Consider the following 7473-nt stretch of genomic DNA (forward strand, 5'->3'; position numbering starts at 1 on the left):
AAGGAGGGAAGTTTGGTGAGTAAAGATTCTAAGAGTATACCTGAATTTTGGATTTGGTCAGTAGTGTGAAGATATATAAGATATGAGATGAATAAAGGCTCCCCATGGTATGAGTGGTGTAGAGACATGTTACCAGTGGTCCAGTCGAGGATGGATGTGGGGAGGGCTGAATCTCCCAGGGGAGTTATGGATAGACATATCCAGCAGTCTTTAGCCAATTGTGGGTTAGAAGCATTAAGAAGGGTATGGGTTAAATTAAGTGTCCGGAATAGATAGCTGAGGTTAGGATTTTGAAGGAGTTTGTGGATCAGAGGAAGAAAGGAGGATAAGAAGATGTTAAACATTTGGGGAAGTGAGTATAACATAGATTACTACGGAAATGAATTGGATTTCAAAGGGGTAAAAGTTATAAAAGGTTCCCTGTAGCCACAGGGTAGAGATGTAATCTTCAACATGTTCGAACGTGGATCCTTGAGGACTGGAGACCCAGATATCTGCCAGAAGTTGTTCCAAGAATAATTGCAGCCGTGAAACCGATAGGCTCATCCATCGCCAGTTGGGGCCAGTGGAAGCCGTGAGAACTTTAGAGTTGTAGAGCCTGTGTGAGAAACTTGGTAAGTATTAGTCTGGCAAGCATTTTCATCATTGGACTGCATAACCTTTTTTAGCCAAGTGATGTATACCCAAGGGGAGATTTCTTTTAATTTTGTAGTGGTAGGGGTCAGCAGAATTACCATGTAGGGTCCTTGCCATTTTGGGGTTAGATCTGGGTGGGACTGAACTGACATACAGACTTTGTCTCCCATTTGAATGGATGGGTATGGAAGATTGGGATGTGGCCAAGGGAGTAAGTTATCCATACGTTACCAAAGGGCATCTTGTATCTGGGCAAGTACAGGAAAAGGAAGGTGGGATGGCAGTCTGGGACCGTCCTGGAAGCAGGGAAGACCTAAAGGTACTATGGGCCTTCCATACATGGCCTCGAACGGACTGATATTTAAGGGCTTTGTGGGTAAGGCCCAGACCTTTAAAAGGGCTAAAGGGAGGAGTTTAGTCCAGTTGTGATGAAGTTTGACCATTAATTTGGTCAGACTTTCTTTAGGCCTTGGTTGGCTCTCCCAACCTTACTGGAAGACCGGGGATGATAAGGAATGTGAAACCACCAAGAAACCTGAAGGACTCATGCAATATTTTGGGTGATTTGGGACGTGAACTCAGGCCCGTTGTCAGACTGGAGAGGGGAAGGCATTCCAAGCCTGGGGAGGATTTCAGTAAGAATAAGCTAAACCACAGTAGGGGCTCATGTGGTTAGTAGTCCGGAAAGCTTTGATCCATCCAGAAAATGTATCTATGAAGACTAGGAGAAATTTAGCCCTTTTTACAGGTGGCATGTGGGTGAAATCTACCTGCCAGTCTTGTGCAGGAAGATGTCCATGAATTTGGAGGGTGGGGAAAGGAGGAGGGCGAATGTTAGAATTAGGATTTGTCCGCTGACAAATGGTACAAGTTTGGGTCAGATTATTTAAATAAATCACATTTTCCTTAGTCCGTTCAATAAAGTTCTGAAGGAAAGCCTTAAGTACTTTTGTAGAGAGGTGGAAAAGGGAATGTAAATATTAATGTGCAGATGTTAGGCTCATCAATTTGGGCTATAATAAAGACAGAACTAACAGAGGCAGCCTGCCGCTTTGCTTCGTGATCTGCTATATTGTTAAAAAAGGAGATAGGGCCATGCCACTGATGTCCCTGGCAATGTATTATAGCAGCTTGTTTTGGGAGCTGAACCGCATGGAGGAGTTAAGAAATGAAAGCAGCATTGAAAACAGGTGTGTCCTTCTGAGTCAGGAATCCCCTCTGCCCCCAGATTATAATGTTAGAATGTAATATAGACACACTTGGAGTCTGTGTAAATGTTTACCTTTTGGTCTTTGGCTAAGGGTCAAGGCTTGTGCAAGAGTTTTCAGTTCAGTCTGCTGTGAAGATGTGTGAGCTGGGAGTGTGGCTGACTTGATGAGGTGAGGGGGGTAATATTGTCAGACTGTCCCTGGACTATAGCATATCCAGCCCCAAATGGGGCTTGTGTCTGGGCACTGTCATCTGTGAACCAGGATGGGACTCGGGTCAGTAAGGGGCTGAACTGAACTGAACTGAACTGAACTGAAGGGGTTGATTGGTTATATATATTCAAAGGGATTAAGTGTCATATCTAAGGTCTGAACACAGTCATGAGATAGGTGTTCTGCTTCTGGATCTGGTGTAGGGAGTAAGCTAGCAGGTTTAAGAGGTTTACAAGGCATAAAAGAAAGGGATGGGTCGAGGAGGTGTGTGTGGAGGATTTGCAGTCAAGCAGGTGACAGAGAAAGGAAAGCCCAATGAGAGAGTAAATCTTTGAAGGAATGAGGTGAGCATACATTTAGAGGAGCATTTCAGGTTAGTTTCGGGGATTCAGGTATTAAGAGGGTGGCTGCAGCTAAGGCCTGGAGACAAGGTGGCCATCCAAGCCTGACGAGATCGAGTAGTTTAGATAAGTAAGCTAGAGGCCCCATGCCCACCCCCTCTTTTGGCACAGAATCCCTAAGGCATGTCCTTGTCGAGAATGTGCAAAAAAGAAAAAAGGCGTGGTGTGATCAGGTAAGTAAAGAGAAGGGGCCTGTAGTAAATGTTTGATAAGAGTCTGTATGGGGGTGTGGAGAGAGGTGGGGGCCAATAAGGGTTCATCTAGATTTCCTCGAGTAGCTTGGTAGAGAGGTTTTGCATGGAGGGCAAAATTTGGGACCCATATTCAGAACAAGTTTAATAGACCTAATAGAGAAAGAAGTCCCCTCTTGGTTTGGGGCCTCGGGGTCTGTGTCAAGGCTCAAAGTCTCTGAACTGGAATTATTTTGGATGTGGGAGTGAGAAGCAATCCCATGTAACTGACAGTGGTGAAAGCAACTGTGCTTTGGAGAGTGAGACTCTGGAGCCCCGGTTACCTAGGGTGTTTAATACTATCACAGTGTGGACTAGGCAGTTATGGCGAGAGAAACTACCTACCAATAAATCATCTACATATTGGAGTAAGGTAGTAGAGCCTAAGCCTAAAGTCTGTAGGTCTCTTTGGAGGGCTTGATCGAAAAAATGAGGGTTATCTCTAAACCCTTGTGGTAAAATGGTCCAAGTTAATTGTTGAGATTGATATATGTCTGGGCCCTTCCAGGTGAAGGCAAATAGGGGTTGTGAGGAGTGGAGTAGAGGTATAGTAAAGAAAGCATCTTTGAGGCCCAATACCATGAAGTGGAGTGTGTCAGGCAGAATATGTGAGAGCAGGGTGTAGGGATTAGTGACCATGGGATGTATGGGTATTAAGGCCTCACTGATCTTGCGAAAGCCTTGAACTAGACACCAGGAGTGGGGTCCCTTTTTGACTGCCAGTATACAAGCATTATGAGAAGAACAGATAGGCCGCAAATGGCCGGCTTGGAGCAGTCGGGAGATTATTTATTGGTTTAAGTCCTCGTCGGGATTCTGTGGTTAGGGTATATTGAGTTTGGGTTATTACCTGAGAGGGATTTTTAATAAAAACCTGTACAGGTGAATGGTGTTGGGCTACCAACAGGGCTTTCGTGTCCAGACCTGAGGATCTATGGTGGAAGGTCAGAGGGCAGGCTTTGGGAGTAAGGGCTGGCTAAGGGTTTGGGTGCCATTTGAATGCAAAGAGTTGATATGGGATCTTAAGAATGGGAGGTTTATAGAAGTTTGTGGCTTAGCCAGAAGATCACATCCCATCAATGCCATTGGGCACCGAGGAACTACTATGAAAGAATATGTTAATGTTGCCTTACCAAACGAACATAGGAGAGGAGGGGTGATTTGGGGATAAAAAGGGATGCCTGAGACCCCTTCGATGGCCACTTCTGAAGGTTGGAGAGGGCCCCTAAAGGATGTTAAAAGGGAAAAGGCTGCTCCAGGGTCTATTAGGAATGAGACTTGGTGTCTGGCCACTGTTCCAATTACCTGAAGCTCCAAGTCTGTCTGTATGGGGTGGACTTGGGGTCTGGAGCTTGGGCTCCATCACTGCAATAACTCAGGCACAACTGGATCACCTCTCACCTCATCCGAGGAACCATGGTCTGGGGTGCCAGGGCCCCCCTGAGTCTGGTTCCCAGCCCATTGTTCTTGGGCCTGGGGTGGACCCCGAGATTTGGTGGGTAGTGTCTGAGGACAATCTATTTTCCAGTGGCCCCATTGTTTGCAGGTGGGGCAGGGTTTGGTGGGTGGCTGGTTGTTTGGGCAGGACTTAGCCCAGTGTCCTGTTTGGTTACATCTGAAGCAGAGGCCTGGAGCGTTAGGTCCCATACGGGTGGGCCGAGGTTGATGGGCCAAAGGGGTTGAATTTTTTTCTTGGATAGCTGTAGTGAATAAAGCGTATTTGGCCTTTCTTTCCTTTTCTTTTTCTTTTTTAGCTTCTCCCTCCCTATTGTTGAAAATTTTAAAAGCTATTTCTAGGAGATCTTGCTGAGGAGCTTCAGGGCCCTTCTCTAACTGGCATGTTGCTGCTGCTGCTGCTAAGTCACTTCAGTCGTGTCCGACTCTGTGTGACCCCATAGATGGCAGCCCATCAGGCTCCCCTGTCCCTGGGATTTTCCAGGCAAGAACACTGGAGTTGGTTGCCATTTCCTTCTCCAATGCATGAAAGTGAAAAGTGAAAGTGAAGTCATTCAGTCGTGTCCGACTCTTAGCAACCCCATGGACCAGAGCCTACCAGGCTTCTCCATCCATGGGATTTTCCAGGCAAGAGTACTGGAGTGAGGTGCCATTGCCTTCTGGCATAGTTTTTGGCAAACATCGGGGGCTGACTGGCTTATGAACTCGACGTATAGGTACAGAAGTCCGGCAGGGGTGGAAATATCTAGATTAGCGTATTTTTGCACTGCCTCAGTAAGCTGTGAAAGAAAAAAGGCAGGATTTTCATCTCTTTGAGTCCCTTTCCTAATCTTATCATAGTTAACATGAATGTGGGAGCTTCTCAGCATTCCTTCCAGTAAACAGGTGATCACATGATGTAGGTATCCGATGCCAGCACTGCCGGCTTGATATGTCCACCATGGCTCAGTGAAAGGGACTGCATCATCAGTCACGAGATTAGTCCTATCTTGGTTACGGAGCTGACCAGCATGAGTCCGGGCTGCCTGCCATATCTGTTCCTTTTCATCAGGGGTTAAAGTGGCATTTAGGATGTAATAAAGATCATTCCAGGTTAAATGATATGCTTGTGTAAGGCGGAGGAATTCTTTTCTATATCTAGTAGAATTTTCTGAAAAAGATCCCAATTTTTCTTCAATTTGGCTCATATCAGAAATTGAGAGAGGCACATGAACTCAGGTAGGGTCCTCCGGTCCCGCTACCTCTCTGAGAGGAAACGTCTTTGCTTCAGGTCCTGGCTGATGGAGAGGGGTGGAAATCTCTTTTGGGGTTTCAGAGTCATCGCTTCCTGTCTTGGAGGAGGAAGGGTTAGGGTCTCATCTCTGGAAGCTCTCTCTCCAGGGCGGTAGGGAAAAGGCTCATCTGCCAGGTCAAAATCAGGGGCTGAAGGTTTAGGGGGCGTTTTAGGGGCTTTAGATTTGGATTCTTTTGTAATGGAGTGGGGAGAGAGCAGAGGAGGATTTGATAGATAGAACAGTCCTTGCAGAGAGAAGGATGGCTTCGAAGGTCCCAGAAGGCTTGAATATAGGGGACCTCCGACCATTTGCCATTCCATTTGAGGAAGTTTGTGAGATCTGATAAAATATTGAAATCAAAAGTCCCAAACTCAGGCCAGCAGTTTCGGTTAACCAGTTTGTATTGAGGCCAAATTTGAGTGCAAAGTGACTGGAGTTTATGAACATTGAGATTGGTCAAGAGTAGAGGTTTAAGGTTTTGTTTTACACAGGCCAAGGAAGAGTCCCGTGGGACAGACTGGCTTGACTCCATAGCAAATGGCTAGCGACTGTCCAGTCGAGAGAAAAGGTCATCACCTAATCTTTTCACCAGGCAAAGAGAAAGAAAGACTCTGAAGGAGGGAGGGGCGTCCCCTAAGTACCTCCCCAGAGGGCCTTTTGGCCAGAGGGTTCCCCGGGAACCTAGAAAGGATGATAGTCTATGGACCCTAAAGTACCCTCCAAGCTTACCTGGGCTACTGAGTCAGGCGACAATTCACGGTGAGTGGAGGGAGGTCAAACGGCAAAAGGCCTTTGTCCTGGAGTTGGTCGGCCTTGAGGAAAAGAAAGTGTAGAGAAAAGAGGGGGACAGGGAGAGGGAAAGAGAGAAGGGGAGAGAGAGAGAGCATGTGAGCAAGCAGTATTCCTCTGGTTACGTGAAAAACCAGTAAAGCGCTTACATAGGGCTTGTACTGCTCATGAAGGCACAGGGCATCCTCTCAAGGTCTTGAAAGCCTGGGCAGGAAGGTGAACTCGGCAGCCTTCCATGCTCCAAAGAGCTGGCTGTGGAGAACGAGAAGGAACCTCAACCTCTCAGGTTTTGGCACCAAAAAATGTAGGGTAAGGGAGTTAGAGAAGGTGCAGTTCAGCAAAAGAACAAGACTTTGTTTACAAGATACTGCACTTTACAGGAACAGATCACCTTTAGTGAGGCGAGAAGGGGCAGAAGTCAGATTAGTGAGCTCCTGCACTAACCCAAGAAAAGAGTACGTATATGTAGGTATATACGTGGAGATCTACTGTCTTAAGGGGGCCTGTTTTTCCTCCAAGGTTGTTCGGAATAGTTCTCTCTTAAAGGGCTGGGGCAAGGAATCCCGGAGGTCAGCCAGAGGCTGGGACCGGCTGGGAGCTGGGCGTAATCAACCTTAATGTCCATTTTTTCTTCCTCGGATGACAGAGTTATTTGCTTTTGCATAGAATGGTGGGAAGGACCTGCAGGGGAGTTTTAATTCCAGGTTATTTTGAGCCGTGTAATTTTCCTTCACAGGTCCCCTCCCATGATGAGACCCATGTCGCCCCGCGTTACTGACAAGCAACTGATGTGAGTCACCCTGAACCTGAGCTGACGGACTGATTTAACAAGAATATTACGACCTTACCCTCCGAGCGAAGGTCACACACGTCGAGAACCTGGTCCTGAGCCGTCGTCCGCGCACCGGACGCCCCCGCCCCCCGGACTGGGAGTTCCCCCTTGGCACTCCTTTCTCCCATCTCCTCCACCGGCACCCCGAGCTCTGGTCTCTGGCCTGTCTGTCTGCTGCGGTTTACAACCCCCGCGAGAGACACCGTCACGTCTGTGTCTGGGCTGGCTCATTCACCGGAGGCCTCTGGGCCTGCGTGTGCGGTCCCAATGGCTGCACTTCCTCCTTCCCGGCTGAGAAGCGTCCTCTTGCATTTGCGAACACTCCGCGTATGCCTCCGCCTACCTGTCACGGACGCCTGGGCCTGCGGCCGCGGCTGCTGTACACGAAGCTGAGGCGACCGCGGACATGCAGACACCGGGCCGAGTCTGTCTTAC

The 7473-nt window shown here is 47.8% G+C and overlaps 1 long non-coding RNA gene across 2 annotated transcripts; it reads right to left on the reverse strand.

The window, feature by feature from the left end:
* Positions 1-368: 368 nt before the first annotated feature.
* On the reverse strand, positions 369-7117 carry LOC139032627 (uncharacterized). Of its 2 annotated transcripts, XR_011485195.1 has the most exons (3): positions 7055-7109; positions 6147-6458; positions 369-598 (listed from the first exon to the last, which is right to left on the reverse strand). It is a non-coding gene; the product is annotated as an uncharacterized lncRNA (long non-coding RNA). The 2 variants fall into 2 exon arrangements; XR_011485194.1 differs by having other exon boundaries at positions 6147-7117.
* Between the last annotated feature and the right edge of the window lie 356 nt (positions 7118-7473).

Source organism: Odocoileus virginianus, chromosome 32 (assembly GCF_023699985.2).
Source record: "Odocoileus virginianus isolate 20LAN1187 ecotype Illinois chromosome 32, Ovbor_1.2, whole genome shotgun sequence".
Lineage (NCBI taxonomy): Eukaryota > Metazoa > Chordata > Mammalia > Artiodactyla > Cervidae > Odocoileus > Odocoileus virginianus.